The sequence below is a fragment of the Aquarana catesbeiana genome, linkage group LG04, assembly GCF_042186555.1.
Source record: "Aquarana catesbeiana isolate 2022-GZ linkage group LG04, ASM4218655v1, whole genome shotgun sequence".
NCBI classification, from domain to species: domain Eukaryota; kingdom Metazoa; phylum Chordata; class Amphibia; order Anura; family Ranidae; genus Aquarana; species Aquarana catesbeiana.
Genome location: NC_133327.1, coordinates 17,519,933 through 17,537,192, shown reverse-complemented (window position 1 = coordinate 17,537,192; position 17,260 = coordinate 17,519,933). Strand labels below are relative to the sequence as shown.

General features: G+C 44.6%; 1 protein-coding gene and 3 non-coding genes across 4 annotated transcripts in view; 1 reads left to right on the top strand and 3 right to left on the bottom strand.

The window, feature by feature from the left end:
• The window catches only part of LOC141139081 (uncharacterized), a 160,184-nt gene that overhangs the window by 74,367 nt on the left and 68,557 nt on the right, over nt 1-17,260 (top strand). The gene's annotated exons all lie outside the window — the stretch shown is intronic.
• Nucleotides 7,324-7,406, bottom strand: TRNAL-UAA (transfer RNA leucine (anticodon UAA)). The gene has a single exon. It is a non-coding gene; the product is annotated as a tRNA-Leu (tRNA).
• TRNAL-UAA (transfer RNA leucine (anticodon UAA)) lies at nt 7,702-7,784 on the bottom strand. Its single transcript has one exon. It is a non-coding gene; the product is annotated as a tRNA-Leu (tRNA).
• On the bottom strand, nt 8,069-8,152 carry TRNAL-UAA (transfer RNA leucine (anticodon UAA)). The gene has a single exon. It is a non-coding gene; the product is annotated as a tRNA-Leu (tRNA).

Sequence of the window (17,260 nt, the reverse complement as noted above, 5' to 3'; positions counted from 1 at the left end):
CTGAGCACCCGGTATCTGGAGCTTTGGATTGTGGTGGAGATTGTAGAGCTGTCTCATCTGTTTCATTGTAACAATCAACAGCTCTATTAAAATCTAACTTTTACTCTATATAAGACCCCTTATACTCCGATAGTAGTGGACAACCATCTTCAACATAACATAGCCAAGCCCAGGGGTCTTCAAACTGTGGCCCTGGGGCCATATGCAGCCCTTTCTATGTTTTTTACTCCAGCCCACTCGTCACACTATGCATCCCACTGACGCCATCAATGGGGCACCATTCCTCCCACTGACACCATCAATGGGGCATTTGTTACTCCCACTGACACCAATGATGGGGCACTATTCCTTCCATTGACACCAATGATGGGACATAATTCCTTCCACTGATACCTATGGTGGGGCATTTATTACACCCACTGACATCAACGACGGGGCACTATTCCTCCCACTGATACCAATGATTGGGCACTATTTCTCCCACTAACACCAACAGTGAGACACTATCCTTCCCATTGATACAATGATGGGGCACTATTCCCCCCCACTGACACAAACAGTGAGGAACTATTCTTTCCACTAATGCCAATGATGGGGTACTATTCCTCCCACTGATACCAATGATGGGGCATTATTCCTCCCACTGATACCAATGGTGCACTATTCCTCCCACTAATACCAATGATGGGGCACTATTCCTCCACTAATACCAATGATGGGGCACTATTCCTCCCACTGATACCAATGATGGGACACTATTCCTCCCACTGATGCCAATGATGGGGCATTATTCCTCCCACTGACACCAACAGTGAGGCACTAGACCTCCCACTAATACCAATGATGGGGTACTATTGCTCACACTGACACCAACAGTAAGGCTTTTTTTTTCTTCCCACTAGTACCAATGATGGTGCTCTATTCCTCCCACTAATATAAAAAATAGGGGTCACTATTCCTCCCACTGATACCAATGATGGGGCATTGTTTAGGCTCACTGATACCAATGATGGGGCACTATCCCTCCCACTGATACCAATGATGATGCACTATTCCTTCCACTGATACCAATGTTGTGACACTATTCCACCCACTGACACCAATGATGGGGCACTATTCCTTCTACTAATATCAATGATGGGACATTTTTCCTCCCACTGATACCAATAATGGGGCACTATTCCTCCCACTGATACCAATGATGGGGCACTTTTCCTTCCACTCATACCAATGACGGGGTACTATTCCTCCCACTGATACCAATGATGGGGCACTTTTCCTTCCACTGATACCAATGATGGAGCACTATTCCTCCCACTGATACCAATGATGGGGCACTTTTCCTCCCACTGATACCAATGATGGGGCACTATTCCTCCCACTGATACCAATGATGGGGCACTATTCCTTCCACTGATACCAATGATGGGGCACTATTCCTCCCACTGATACCAATGGTGCACTATTCCTCCCACTGATACCAATGATAGGGCATTATTCCTCCCACTGACACCAACAGTGAGGCACTAGACCTCCCACTAATACCAATGATGGGGTACTATTGCTCACACAGACACCAACAGTAAAGCTTTATTCCTCCCACTAATACCAATGATGGGGCACTATTCATCCCAATGATACCAATGATGGTGCACTATTCCTCCTACTAATATCAATAATAGGGGTCACTATTCCTCCCACTGATACCAATGATGGGGCACTATTCCTCCCACTGATACCAATGATAGGGCACTATTCTTCCCACTGATACCAATGATGAGGCACTCTTCCTTCCACTGATACCAATGATGGGGCACTATTCCTACCACTGATACCAATGATGGGGCACTATTCCTCCCACTGATACCAATGATAGGGCACTATTCTGCCCACTGATACCAATGATGGGGCACTATTCCTTCCACTGATGCCATTGATGGGGCACTATTCCTCCCACTGATACCAATGATGGGGCACTATTCCTTCCACTGATACCAATGATGGGGCACTATTCCTCCCACTGATACCAATGATGGGGCACTATTCCTTCCACTGATACCAATGATGGGGCACTATTCCTTCCACTGATATCAAAGATGGGGCACTATTCCTTCCACTGATACCAACGATGTGGCACTATTCCACCAACTGACACAAATGATGAGGCACTTTTACGTCTACTAATACCAATAATTGGGCACTAAAGTTAAAATGGCTATAAATAATAAGAAAATAACTTTTTTTAAATATAAAAATGAAGGAACTCTATCATCGTTAAAATGTTACAAAGAATATAACAGGATATGTAAAAAGCAAAATCAAGGATGCAAAAAATCAACGCGAACGGCAGATTGCAAAAGATAGTAGGACAAACCGCAAAAAATTCTTCAAATATATTAATAGTAAAAAGGTCAGGTCTGAGCATGTAGGCCCTTTATAAAATAATCTAGAGTGGGTGACTGGGGACAAAGAGAAGGCTAATTTATTAAATACTTTCTTCAGCTCTTTGTATACAAAAGGAGCATGGGGGAGCTCATGTCCAAAATGGGGGTGGTACTGACACAGCCCCAAATGATCCACAATGGTTCAAAAGTGATATGGTCCAGAAATATTTAGACAGAATAAAGGTGGATAAAGCACCTGGACCAGATGGCATCCACCCACGGATCCTAAAAGAATTGAGCTCTGTCATTTCAAAGCCTAATTTTTAGGGACTCGTTAATGACTGGAATGGTACCACTGGATTGGCGTAGGGCCAATGTGGTGTCCATATTTAAAAAGGGAACAAAGTCTTTACCAAGTAACTATAGACCTGTTTAACTTCTATAGTCGGGAGGATACTGGAGCATTTAATAAAAGACCACATAGACGAGATCTTGCTGGAAAAAAGTATTTTAAGCAACAGACAGCATGGATTCATGAAAGACAGAAGTTGTCAAACAAACCTGATTTCTTTTTATGAAGAGGTAAGTAAAACCTTGGACAGAGGGGTGGCGGTGGACGTGGTTTACCTGGATTTTGCAAAAGCATTTGACACAGTTCCCCACACACGGCTCATGTGTAAGATAAAGTCTACAGGCTTTGAAAGATCAGTTTGGAAATGGATAGAAAACTGGCTAAAAGACAGAATTCAGAGAGTAGTGGTTAATGATTCTTACTCTGAATGGTCTAAGGTTATCAGTGGTGTACCCCAAGGTTCAGTGCTGGGACCCTTACTTTTTATTATCTTTATAAATGATATTGGGTCTGGGATTAAAAGTACCATCTCTGTCTTTGCAGATGACACTAAGCTATGCAGTGGAATAACGTCCTTACAGGATGTCTCCAATTTACAAGCTGACCTCAATGCACTGTCTGATTGGGCGACTATGTGACAAATGAGGTTTAATGTTGATAAATGTAAAGTTATGCACTTGGGGGCTAAGAATATTCATGCATTATACATACTAGGGGGAGTACAACTGGGGGGATCAATAGTGGAGAAGGATCTGGGTGTTCTGGTAGCTCATAAGCTCAATAATAACATGCAATGCCAAGCTATGGTTTCCAAAGCAAGCAAAGTCCTTTCTTGTATTAAGAGAGGTATGGACTCCAGAGAGGGAGATATAATGTTACCCATCTATAAATCAGTAGTAAGACCTCATCTGGAATATGCAGTTCTGTTTTGGTCACCAGTTCTCAAAAAGGATTTCGGGGAACTGGAGAAAGTCCAGAGAAGGGCAACCAAACTGATAAGAGGCATGGAGGAGCTCAGCTATGAGGAAAGATTAGAGGAACTGAATTTATTCTCTCTTGAGAAGGAGAAATTAAGGGGGGGATATGATCAACATGTACAAATATATAAGGGGTCCATATCGTGATCTTGGTGTTGAGTTATTCACTTTAAGGTCATCACAGAGGACAAGGGAGCACTCTTTACATCTAGAGGAAAAGAGATTTCATCTCCAAATACGGAAAAGTTTCTTCACAGTAAGATCTGTGAAAATGTGGTGGTTCTGGCCAGCTCAGTAGATTTTTTAAGAAAGGCCTGGATTTTTTCCTAAATGTACATAATATAACTGGATACTAACATTTATAGATAAAGTTGATCCAGGGAAAATCCGATTGCCTCTCGGGGGATCAGGAAGGAATTTTTTCCCCTGCTGGAGAAAATTGGATCATGCTTTGCTGGGGGGGTTTCCTTCCTCTGGATCAACTGTGGGTGAAGGATTGTGTATATGGGATTGTATTTTTTTGCTGAGCTGGATGGACTTGTGTCTTTTTTAACCTGACTTACTATGTAACTATGTAACTATTCCTCCCACTGATACCAATGATGGGGTACTAAGCCACCCACTGATACCAATGATGGGGTACTAAGCCACCCACTGATACCAATGATGGGGTACTAAGCCACCCACTGATACCAATGATGGGGTACTAAGCCACCCACTGATACCAATGATGGGGTACTAAGCCACCCACTGATACCAATGATGGGGTACTAAGCCACCCACTGATACCAATGATGGGGTACTAAGCCACCCACTGATACCAATGATGGGGTACTAAGCCACCCACTGATACCAATGATGGGGTACTAAGCCACCCACTGATACCAATGATGGGGCATTGCATACCCCCCCCCCTAAAAACTGAAGGAAAGTAAACTGGGCCTTTGTTTAGAAATTTTGGAGACCCCTGGCCTAGTCAATGGCCATTCTACTGCCGACTGTGCTTCTTATAGGACTGTAATCATTCATAAGGTACAATTGTACAATCTGTATTTCTTTTCCGTGGAGAGAGTTCAGGGGAAGCACAACTTGTGTGTTTCCAAGGCTGCAGACAACAAAATGGTGTAATTCATCATTATAATCTAAGTTCATTAAAAACAGACTGAGGTTGTAGTTTTTTTTATATTCCAAAACACGTTTAAAGCTGGAAATCCCCCTTAAATTACAATGCAAACCAGAACGAATGCAATAACATGTTAGTCACTTGACATTTGCTTCTTTAAAGGCACTTTGCTGCTCCATGAAAAGAATAAAAACATTTGAAAGGGGTCCAGATTCCGCTTAGAAGATGAGAAGTCTGCACATAGCAGAACATTACCTCATTCTAGACCTTTATGTGCTGTAATCAGTGAAGCTAAAAATACTTTGAACTTGCACACAATATGGTATGAGAAGTCTACTGGAACGTCTCAGATTAACTTAGATCATTTAGGAAAACAACCCTACTGCCAAGATTAGAATCCTGCAGCCGTTGAGTAACTGTGGAACTATAAGTGCCAGTATGTTCTTGTGATTTGCTGCTGTAAACTGTATTTTTCAGCCTTAAGGGTAATGATGCAATCATGGGCAGTACTTGGCTGTGTTCACAATATTCTGACACAGATCAGCCCCAGCTGCAGCCCCTCAGCTTTTGACTTTCTCACAATGCTGCAGTCTGATCACTAGGGGAGTGGAGACCTAGGAAATGCTTCCTGCTCCCTGCAGCAGACTGATGACATTATCCCAGCCAAGGCACCGATTTAAGCTCAAGGATGTCAGCCTTGGTTGGAATGTATGCAGGGCTAAGGAACGTCCATCGCCTCTACGTGACAATGCTTAGATCTGGCCATTGGATGCTCGGTCCTTATGTACTGTTGTATGAGTGGAAAGGCAAGAATCACATGCTCTGAATACCACAAAACACTGAGTTTTTTCAGAGCTCAGATGTCGAACAGTTGCCTCGCTACACCAGAGCACCAGGATGGCAGAACGGTTAAGGCGTTGGACTTAAGATCCAATGGATGTAAATCTTTCATGCTTTGAACCCCACTACTAGTATGTGTTAAATCTTTGTAATGGCTAGTAATATATTAGGCTCACATAAAGTGACTGTGTTGGCAAAAAAAAAAAGTCCCACCTCTAACAAAGTAAACAAATCTATCAGTCCCATCTCTGGTGAAGTGCATAAATCTCCCAGTCCCACCTCTGATGAAGTGTGTAAATCTCTCACCTCTGATCAACTACTACCAACAATTGCATGCATCTATGAAGCCCTAGGGTGGCCAAATGGTAAGGCAGTGGACTTAAAATCCCATGGATGTATGTCCCCGTTCAAAGTCCACTCCTCCTGCTTTTAATGGCTAGTAATATAAGGGGTTCACATAAAGTGAGTGTGTTGGCAAAAAAAAAAATCTCTTGAAAAATGGGAATACTATCTTTTTTGAGTCCCACCTCCGATGAAGTAAACACATCTACCAGTCCCACCTCTGATAAAGTGCATAAATCTCCTTGTCAGCCATCCTGGTCTAAAGGACAGTAAAGAACAATGACATACCAAGAGTGGGGTTACTTGTCATGCAATGCAACAATGTATTATTGACTAGCGAGCCACTCTAAGACTGGATTTCCATAAAGGACAGCAACATACCACAAGTAGGGATCAAACCCACCAGCATATTCACCCATTGGAACCTAAGACCAATGCCTTAACCACTCAACCATCCTGTTGACACAGTACTTTTTTTCATCCTGGACAGTAAAGAACAATGACATACCAATAGTGGGGTCCAAGCCTGGTGTTATTTATCATGTAATGCAACAATGTATTTTTGACTACTGAGCCTTAACCACTCAGCCATCCTGGTCTAAAGGACAGTAAAGAACAATGACATACCAAGAGTGGGGTTCGATTTTCCATCCTGGTGTTACTTGTCATGCAATGCAACAATGTATTATTGACTAGTGAGCCACTCTATATCTGAATTACTATAAAGGACAGTAAAGACCAACAACATACCAGGAGTGGGGTTCAAACCCACAAGGCTATATATCCATTGGATCTTAAGTCCAATGCCTTAACCACTCAGACATCCTGGTGTTAATTGTCATGTAATGCAACAATGTATTTTGACTACAGAGCCTTAACCACTCAGCCATCCTGGTCTAAAGGACAATGACATACCAAGAGTGGGGTTACTTGTCAGCAGCAACAATGTATTATTGACCCACGAGGGTATACATCCATTGGATCTTAAGTCCAACGCCTTAACCACTTGGCCATCCTGGTGACACAGGACTTTTTTCCTCCTGGACAGTAAAGAACGATGACATACCATGAGTGGGGTTTGAACCTGGTGTTACTTATCATGTAATGCAACAATGCATTTTTGACTACTGGGCCTTAACCACTCAGCCATCCTGGTCTAAAGGACAGTAAAGAACAATGACATACCAAGAGTGAGGTTCAATTTTCCATCCTGGTGTTACTTGTCATGCAATGCAACAATTAATTTTTGACTAGTGAGCCACTCTATGTCTGAATTACTATAAGGGACAGTAAAGAACAATGACATACCAGGAGTGGGGTTTGAACCCACGAGGATATATATCTTTTGAATCTTAAGTCCAACGCCTTAACCACTCAGCCATCCTGGTAACTCATTTTTTTCTATCCTGGTGTTCCCTGTCATGCAATGCAACAATGTATTTTTGACTAGATAGTCACTCTCAGATTGGTATAAAAGACAGTAAAGACATACCAGAGGTGGGGTTTGAACCCATGAGGATATATATCCATTATATCTTAAACTCAATGCTTTAAGCACTCATCTGTCCTGGTGCTGTCTAACCTTATCTTTTTTCATCCTGGTGTTACTTGTCATGTAATGCAACAATGTATTATTGACAAGTGTGCCACTCTATGTCTAAATTACTATAAAGGACTGAGACATACCAGGAGAGGGGCTTGAACCCACGAGGATATACATCCGCTGGATCTTAAGTCCAACGCCTTAACCACTCGGCCATCCTGGTGACACAGGATGTTTTCCTCCTGGACAGTAAAAAACAATGACATACCATGAGTGGGGTTTGAACCTGGTGTTACTTATCATGTAATGCAACAATGTATTTTTGACTACCGAGCCTTAACCGCTCAGCCATCCTGGTCTAAAGGACAGTAAAGAACAATGACATACCAAGAGTGGGGTTCGATTTTCCCTCCTGGTGTTACTTGTCATGCAATGCAACAATGAATTTTTGACTAGTGAGCCACTCTATGTCTGAATTACTATAAAGGACAGTAAAGAACAATGACATACCAGGAGTGGGGTTTGAACCCCACGATAATATTAATCCATTGGATCTTAAGACAAACGCCTTAACCACTCGGCCATCCTGGTGACAGCTTGTTTTCTTCCTGGGGTTACTTGTCATGTAATGCAACAATGTATTTTGACCACAGAAACTTAACCAGTCAGCCATCCTGGTGATATCTATCTTTTTTTTTCATTCTGGTGTTACTTGTCATCTAATGCAACAATGTATTATTGACTAGCGAGCCACTCTAAGACTGGATTTCCATAAAGGACAATGACATACCATGTGTGGGGCTGGAACCCACGAAGATATACATCCAATTGGATCTTAAGTCCAACGCCTTAACCACTCGGCCATCCTAATCTAAAGGACAGTAAAGAACAATGACATACCAAGAGTGAGGTTACTTGTCATGCAATGCATGAACGCTTTGTTGACTAGCGAGCCACTCTAAGACTGGATTTCCATAAAGGACAGCGACATACCAGGAGTGGGGCTCGAACCCACAATGATATACATCCATCGGATCGAACGCCTTAACCACTCGGCCATCCCGGTTACACATCACCAAATTTTATCCTGGACAGTAAAGAACAATGACATACCATGAGTGGGGTTTGAACCTGGTATTACTTATCATGTAATGCAACAATGTATTTTTGACTACTGAGCCTTAACCACTCAGCCATCTTGGTCTAAAGGACAATAAAGAACAATGACATACCAAGAGTGGGGTTTGATTTTCCATCCTGGCACGTAGGCCCGCTGGAAATTGTTCCCAATAATTTGGCATACCTCCCAGATTTTTTTTAGCTTGGGCGCAGGATGCGTGGCCTCATCACTAACTCATTGTTAGTGAAGTGAAAATATTTCATGATGAGGGAAAAACGGTATTCGGACATCACAGTACAAAAAAACAGAGTGGCCAGTAACTTGTTGGTGGTCCAGTACCATTTCTGGCGTGGTTTCCCCACCACCCCCTGAAGAATAATGAGTCCGAGAAACAGCCAGATGTCCTCTTTAGTCACCGGTTCCCACCTTCTGCTTCGGGAAAACCTGGCATGCAGCATAGCGGATTGCTGCTGTTGGTAGCGATTTGTCTCTATGACAATATTTTCAATTACCTCCTCTGTGAGAAATAATTGCAGGTATGCCAGAGGGTTGTCACGCTCAACTTCAACCTTCATCCCAGGTGATCCAGTGAAGGGAAATCTTGGGGGCGCTACCTGGTCCGTATCGCACTCAATAGGGCACCAAGTGCGCACATCTCTGATGTCAGGTGCAGGATCATCACCGCTGTCACCGCTGTCACTTGTCAGATCAGAGTCAGACAACAAATCTCCCCACGACTCACTATCGTTGAGTTTTGGGAGCAACTCTGTGTCGCTGTCGCTGTCATTCAACTGCTCCAAAGGCGATTTTGTAGCGAAATGGCGCTTTTTGGATTCCATCTTCTCAATATTTTATTGAAGGCAAGGGGCACTGGGGCAAGGGGCACTGTATCAGTGAGATCTGAGATGATACAATGTAATCCTCTCAGATTACACTGTATCACCTCTTTTTATATGTGTGTTATTGTGTTTGAACTTTTGAACTTTTTGAATTTCCCGCCTAGTTCCGCTCCCGTGCGCCGCTGCTGCTCGCAGGGAACGGAACTAGGAAGTGAGATGCGGTGATCGCGCTGGCGATCACAGCGGAGCACAGCTGAGGACAGTGGAGGGCATCGCTGGAACCCAGGAGAAGGTAAGGGCTCCGCTGAATGCTCTGCAATGTTACCCCGAGCGTGACTCGGGGTTACCGCTCCTGACAAGGAGGTTAAAGCCTCAAACAGTTTTAAATGACTTTTATTCCTTTAGAAATGTCATTTTGTGCAGGGACTGTTCCAAGCATGGGAAACACGCGCCACTTTACAGGCATACTATAGACACCCCCCAGGTACGATATTTAAAGGAATATTTCACTTTTATTTTTTTCTTTAAGCATCATTAAAATCACTGCTCCCGAAAAAACGTCAGTTTTTAAAACTTTTTTTGCCATTGATACATGTCCCCTGGGGCAGGACCCGGGTCCCCAAACACTTTTTAGGACAATAACTTGCATATTAGCCTTTAAAATCCGCACTTTTGATTTCTCACGTTCAAGTCCCATAGACTTTAACGGTGTTCGAATGTTCGCGCAAACTTTTGGTCTGTTCGCATGTTCTGGATGCGAACCGAACCGGGGGGTGTTCGGCCCATCCCTACTAGTGAGCCACTCTAAAGGCCCGTACACACGATCGGATTAAAATTCTTGAAAAATAATAAAAGAAATATGCTGCAAGTCCATTCCAAACAACAAGTATAAAGGCCAAAAGTAAGTGCCAAGAAAGTCCCTCTGCACCAAGCACCATGAAATATCTTTTGCAAACACTCCAGTGAATCTTCAATGTTGTGCACCACCGTGTTCCACCACCATCTGTCAAGCCCACTCACCCTGTCCTTGACATACAGGTCAAAAGTGCTTTAATGATGTCAATATCCAACCGCTTAAAACTTCAGGTCCCCAGCGTCACCACAGGTCTAAGATGTGTGTTTTCTTAGATGGTCACTTGGCTCAATGGATATTCATAGAACAACGAAAAAGGGGCTTCCCGTAGTGTAATATTGTTTTATTAAGATGAAGGAAAAGAAGGGCAAGAAATACACTTACATTTAATATGTAATACAAATGCCCAGGAGTTTAAGAATGAGTGTACCAAAATGGCATCTTCCGTCATACCGGAAGTGACGTCACCACACAACTGTCCTAAATGTTGCGTCACGTGTCACATGATTTCATCAGGGTTTTGGTACCCCCTTTATTATTCTTATGGGCATGGCGATCGGGAAGCTCTAGACCTGCCCAGATCACTTTCATGAGAAGTCTGTTTGGTGGCTGGTAAAGCTGGTATCAAGCTCATGGCAGCAGCAGCCATGAGCTCACTTTAACCACTTGTCTACCATTCCATTTATAAACGTACCATGGTAAACAAGTGGTTTAAGCAACTTTGCCATTAAAGAGGTGGTAAACGGCAAAAATAAACCTCCAAAAAAATGTTCCTCTGCAGGATAATAGCAGAATGTGCTAGTATGCATCACTCATTATGAAATGCTTACCTTAGAACAAAGTCTTCCAACAGTGCACTGCCACCGCTGATGGGACTTCAACCTTCACACGGTCTTCCTTTCAGGTTTGCAGGGTTTCGGCTGCTTGAATGGCCTAGCCGCAATGACATCACTCTCATGCATGTGCAGAACTAGTTCCATCCTGCCCCCGCCTCTGGTAGTAATTGTCACGTTTCCCATCATGCCGCTGCCTCTGGGAGTCATGCTTGTAACTGCTTGTAACTGGCACTGTCGTTCAGTGCCTCATGGGACATGTAGTTCAATAACAGCTGGAGGGCTGCAGTTGCCCACCCCTGTACTAACAGGTGCCACATACTTGATCCGGGAGCAAAAACAGATGGACAACATGTGTCCAGCACCCATTGACATGAATTACAAGATTTGAGAATTTACAGAGCAATGCATGAGCATAGCGGTGAAACCGGGATCAAGCATGCCAATTGGTCAGCTAGGGGCCCTACTTTGCCTTCTGACACATGTTGATGCCTGTGAGTCCATACTTTTACCAACTGACACATATGTATAATAGGATAGCCGGCAACTCAGTGTCTTCCAAGTTAGGGCAATTTTTATTAGCTGCACTGTCAATACAGGACAGTTTTGGACGCAAGGCCTGACGGACGAAACGCATTGGTATATTTTATCCCATACTGACAATGCAGCTAATAAAATAAGGCCTGACAGGCACAACATGTTGGCATATTTTATCCTGTACTGACAATGTAGCTAATAAAATTTGCCCTATTTTGGAAGACACCGAGTTGCCATCTATCAAATTATGTATGTTGTAGCAATGAAGGTGTGGAGACACTGTTGCCCCTTTACACCAGTGTTCCCTTCTCCCTTACCAGTCATGGCTGAGCAGCATGGATTGGACTTGCTTAACTGACACATGTCCTGGCACCATGAAAAGTTGACTGGACCTGGAGCCCCTTAAATCCATGGTCAGCTTTATGAATGTAGCTTTTGGTTTGCAGAATGAAAAGCACGTCTCAGATCCCTCAGCCAAGGGGAGGATGTGAAAACATGTGTTTCTATTTGTTGGTAATTACGGTCTTGGCGGTCGGGGCCTCGGTGACTCATGGCTCCCATTAGAATCCAGCTAAGGATTTGCCATTCTCAAAGCTCTTGGCTGGTCCTGCGGCACAGGCTCCCGGGGTCTGGGAACAGACATTCTTCTTGTGAGAACAATGACGGTGGATTGTGGTGACACTTACAATGCAATCACTACTAACAAGAGGAACATTTACTGTCAGATACAAAACTGAGGCTGACTCCCACTCAATAGCCTGCCACAGCTTATTTCTAATGTACATTGTGACATATCGATCAATGCATAGACAGGTAGAGAAATTATCGTGCCTCTGTGATAACTAATACCACCCCGGGGAACCAGGACTCGAGCTAAGTGATCTTAAATTGAAAATACAGAATTAAATCTGACCCCTGGCATTTCCTTCAGTCTTGCACAGTTGTACAGGCAGCTCTCCTGGCTTACTCTGATTTCACTGTACAATGCGAACTTCTTACAATGTGCATTAGAAGCTGCAGCAAGTCAGATAGAGCCTGCCTCACCTAGGAGGGTTCTGTTCCGCAGCAGGCCGTAAGATAAGAACCCAGTCACTCTGTAGGGTTTGCCAAATGTCAGCCCACCTCACCTACAGAACCCCCAATCATTGGCCACCACCGTTCTCTCTCCTGAGCTGGCTGCTTCTCTTTCCTATTACTTTACACTTCATAACCCAAATGGTTAACCTGAAAGTTGTCCCTAATGGCGGGAGCCAACCGGACCTCACACAGGGAACGCATGATGTCCTTTACCTTGCCAGTGACACCTGTCCCAGCACTAACTACAGAGAAATTTTGAGGGAAAAAACTTTGAGCTCTGATTTTCCTCCACCAGCTTTCCTCACACTGTACACTTTGTTGCATTCAATCCAAAGGCAAAGAAGCGAGCCACCGCACATACTTTGTGGGGCCCCACACACTGTGGTTCCAGGCCCAGTCCCTAGGTGGGTTCTGTTCCGCAGCAGGCCCTAAGATAGAGATTCAGCACGGCATGCTACATGCCAGGCCACCACACCTACAAAACCCCCATCACCGGCTACCACCACTCCCTCTCCCGAGACGACTGCTTCTCCTTCCCGTTACTTTACACTTCATAACCCAAAGAGTTAAGCTGAAAGTTGCCCCTAATGGCCAACCTTTTCACAGGGCCCCACACACACAACAATAACGTCCTTTACCTTGCCAAAGACATTTTGAGGGAAATGGCCTTGAGCTCCGAGTTTCCTCCACCAGCTCTTCTCACACTGTACACGTTATTATGTTCAAAACAAAGGCAAAGAAGGGAGCCACCGCCCATACTTTGTGGGGCCCAGCACAATGTGGTTCCAGCTCCAGTCCCTAGGTGGGTTCTGTTCCCCAGCAGGCACTAATATAGGGACTCAGCCACTCTGTACGGCATGCTACATGCCGGGCCACCACACCTGCAAAACCCCCATCACCGGCTACCACCGCTGCCCCTCCCAAGTCAGTTGCTTCTCCTTCCTGTTACTTTACACTTCATAACCCAAAGGGTTAAGCTGAAAGTTGCCCCTAATGGCCAACCTCTTTACAGGGCCCCACACACAAAATGAAAGGGTCTTTTACCTTGCCAGAGACATTTTGAGGGAAACAGCCTCGAGCTCTGAGTTTCCTCCACCAGCTCTTCTCACACTGTACACGTTATTATGTTCAACCCAAAGGCAAAGAAGGGAGCCACCGCCCATACTTTGTGGGGCCCAGCACAATGTGGTTCCAGCCCCAGTCCCTAGGTGGGTTCTGTTCCCCAGCAGGCCCTAATATAGGGACTCAGTCGCTCTGTACGGCATGCTACATGCCAAGCCACCACACCTACAGAACCCCAATCATCGGCTACCACCATTCACTCTCCTGAGCGGGCTGCCTCTCTTTCCCGTTACTTTACACTTCATAACCCAAAGAGTTATCCTGACAGTTGACTCTTCATTCCCCAGATCACAATACACAAAGTCTGCAGAATTCAGCTTTAATTTACTTTGCAGTTATAGAAGTTGTTCAGGGTGTCTAAATATGACTGTGCAGCCCAGCAGGTACCAGGGTTAGACCCAGGGCTCTCAGTAATCGGCGCTCAGTAATAGATGTCACCTGACACCCCCTTCCTTTCTCTGCAATAAAAGCCTGTGGAGGATAGGTGAGAGGTGTGGCTGTTACTCAGCTCTGCCAGAACAGAGCACTGTCGTTGGAGGCAAATAATGGTCACAACCCATAACATGCAGGGCAAGAGTGAAAAAGTTTAATTGATCCTATAAAACCAATACTCTACCAGCAATGTAGGGGGGGGGGGTCTGCTCTCAAAGTACTGGATTACTTGTTCTTGCAGCATTTAGCAGAGGAATCAAATGAGATTCCTTGAAGTGTTACATATATGTATGTAACTAAAGGATGGAGTCACTTTAAATAATATTAACTTTGATTGGAACTCAACTTGGCTCTCCCTTTTATTAATAACATGATATAATGAATATGTAAATGTGGTATTTTATATAAACCCTCTAAAGACGCTAAAGGTTATAAAAAAATATCCCGATAACTCCTACCTGCTGCGGCTTTGGAAACGATTCTCTGTCTGTGGATGTATTTTTGTTTGCCAAAAACATTGCAGACTATGTGGCTTGGCTAGGAACAATATCACAAAATTAAATTAAAGTTCATTTATTTTACCACTTGGAACAATAAAAGGTGGTGTTTCTGCGCACAGTAACGGTTGATTTTCTGAGACTAAATGATGTATGGAGAGGCTGTAATGTAACAGGCCACCTATGGCATTACATCGATTGTATCAGCGATTGGATGGCTCCTGGTATACAGGGGATCAGCCTTCAAAAAGAGTGTAACAAAAGGGAGAAAATACCTAACCGGGTAAAAATGCTGCCCCAAAGTCCTGCCAGTGCTCGTCACATGACCAGAATCCTAGTCCCTTGATCATATGGTTAAATGTGAAAATCAGACGATTTCAGCTCTAAAGGTGGCCATACACTGTTGGATCTGTTTTATTTCGCCTAAACAAATCTAACAGGTTCCTCTATATACATCGACGTTGAAGGACGACTTCCACTGCTTCAGGGCCTGATCTAGTCTATCTGATCTGGGGGTGCCGTAAAAGCCAGGGGGGGGGGTGGCAATGTCAACACTGTGTGTGAGTCACTGACAGTATGTCACACAGTGTCATGACCTGGGAAAAACTAGTGTTAGGCTGGATTATTGTGATTAAACAGAAATGGTGCCCCCTTATATCATATGTACTTATAATAGTCCCTCTTTACATCATGAGAACTCATCAGAGTGCCCCCTTGACATTAGGGTTCCCATCAGAGTGCTCCTTTATATCAGGTGTTCCCTTCAGAGTTCTCCCTTACATCAGGTGTCCCTATCAGAGTGCCCCTTTACATCAGAATCCCCATCAAAGTGCCCTCTTACATCAGTGTCCCTATCAGAGTGCTTCCTTACATCGGGTGTCCCCATTATGCCCTGTACACACGGTCGGACATTGATCGGACATTCCGACAACAAAATCCATGGATTTTTTCAGACGGATGTTGGCTCAAACTTGTCTTGCATACACACGGTCACACAAAGTTGTCAGAAAATCCAATCATTCTGAATGCGGTGACGTAAAACACATACGAAGGGACTATAAACGGGGCAGTAGCCAACAGCTTTCGTCTCTTAATTTTATCTGAGCATGCGTGGCACTTTGTGCTTTCGATTTGTGTACACACGATCGGAATTTCCGACAACGGATTTTGTTGTTGGAAAATTTTATATCCTGCTCTCAAACTTTGTGTGTCGGAAATTCCGATGGAAAATGTGTGATGGAGCCCACACACGGTCGAAATTTCCGACAAGGTCCTATCACACATTTTCCATCGGAAAATCCAACCGTGTGCACAGGGCATTAGAGTGCTCCCTTTTACAAGGTGTCCCCATTAGAGTGCTCCTTTACACAAGGTGTCCCCATCAGAGTGCCCCCTTACATCAGGTGCCCCCATCAGAGTGCCCCCTTACATCAGGTGCCCCCATCAGAGTGCCCCCTTACATCAGGTGCCCCCATCAGAGTGCTCCCATACATCAGGCATCCTCATAAGAATGCCGACTTACATCAGGTGTCCCCATCAGTGTGCCCCCTTACATCAGGTGTCCCCATCAGAGTGCCCCCTTACATCAAGTGTCCCCATCAGAGTGCTCCCTTACATCAGGTTTCCCCATCAGATGCTCCCTTACTTCAGGTGTCCCCATCAGAGTGCTCCCTTATATCAGGTGTCCCCATCAAAGTGCTTCCTTACATCAAGTGTCCCCATCAGAGTGCTCCCTTACATCAGGTGTCTCAATCAGAGTGCTCCCTTATACCAGGTGTCCCCATCAAAGTGCCCCCTTACTTCAGGTGTCCCCATCAGAGTGTCCCCTTACATCAGGTGTCCCCATCAAAGTGCTTCCTTACATCAGAAGTCCCCATCAGAATGCCCCCTTACATCAGGTGTCCCCATCAGAGTGCTCCCTTATATCAGGTGTCCCCATCAAAGTGCTTCCTTACATCAAGTGTCCCCATCAGAGTGCTCCCTTACATCAGGTGTCTCAATCAGAGTGCTCCCTTATATCAGGTGTCCCCATCAAAGTGGCCCCTTACTTCAGGTGTCCCCATCAGAGTGTCCCCTTACATCAGGTGTCCCCATCAAAGTGCTTCCTTACATCAGAAGTCCCCATCAGAATGCCCCCTTACATCAGGTGTCCCCATCAGAGTGCTCCCTTATATCAGGTGTTCCCATCAAAGTGCTTCCTTACATCAGGTGTCCCCATCAGAGTGCTCCCTTACATCAGGTGTCACCATCAAAGTGCTTCCTTACATCAGATGTCCCCACCAGAGTGCCCCTTACATCAGGTGTACCCATCAAAGTGCTTCCTTACATCAGATGTCCCCATCAGAGTGCCCCCTTACATCAGGTGTCCCCATCAGAGTGCTCCCTTATA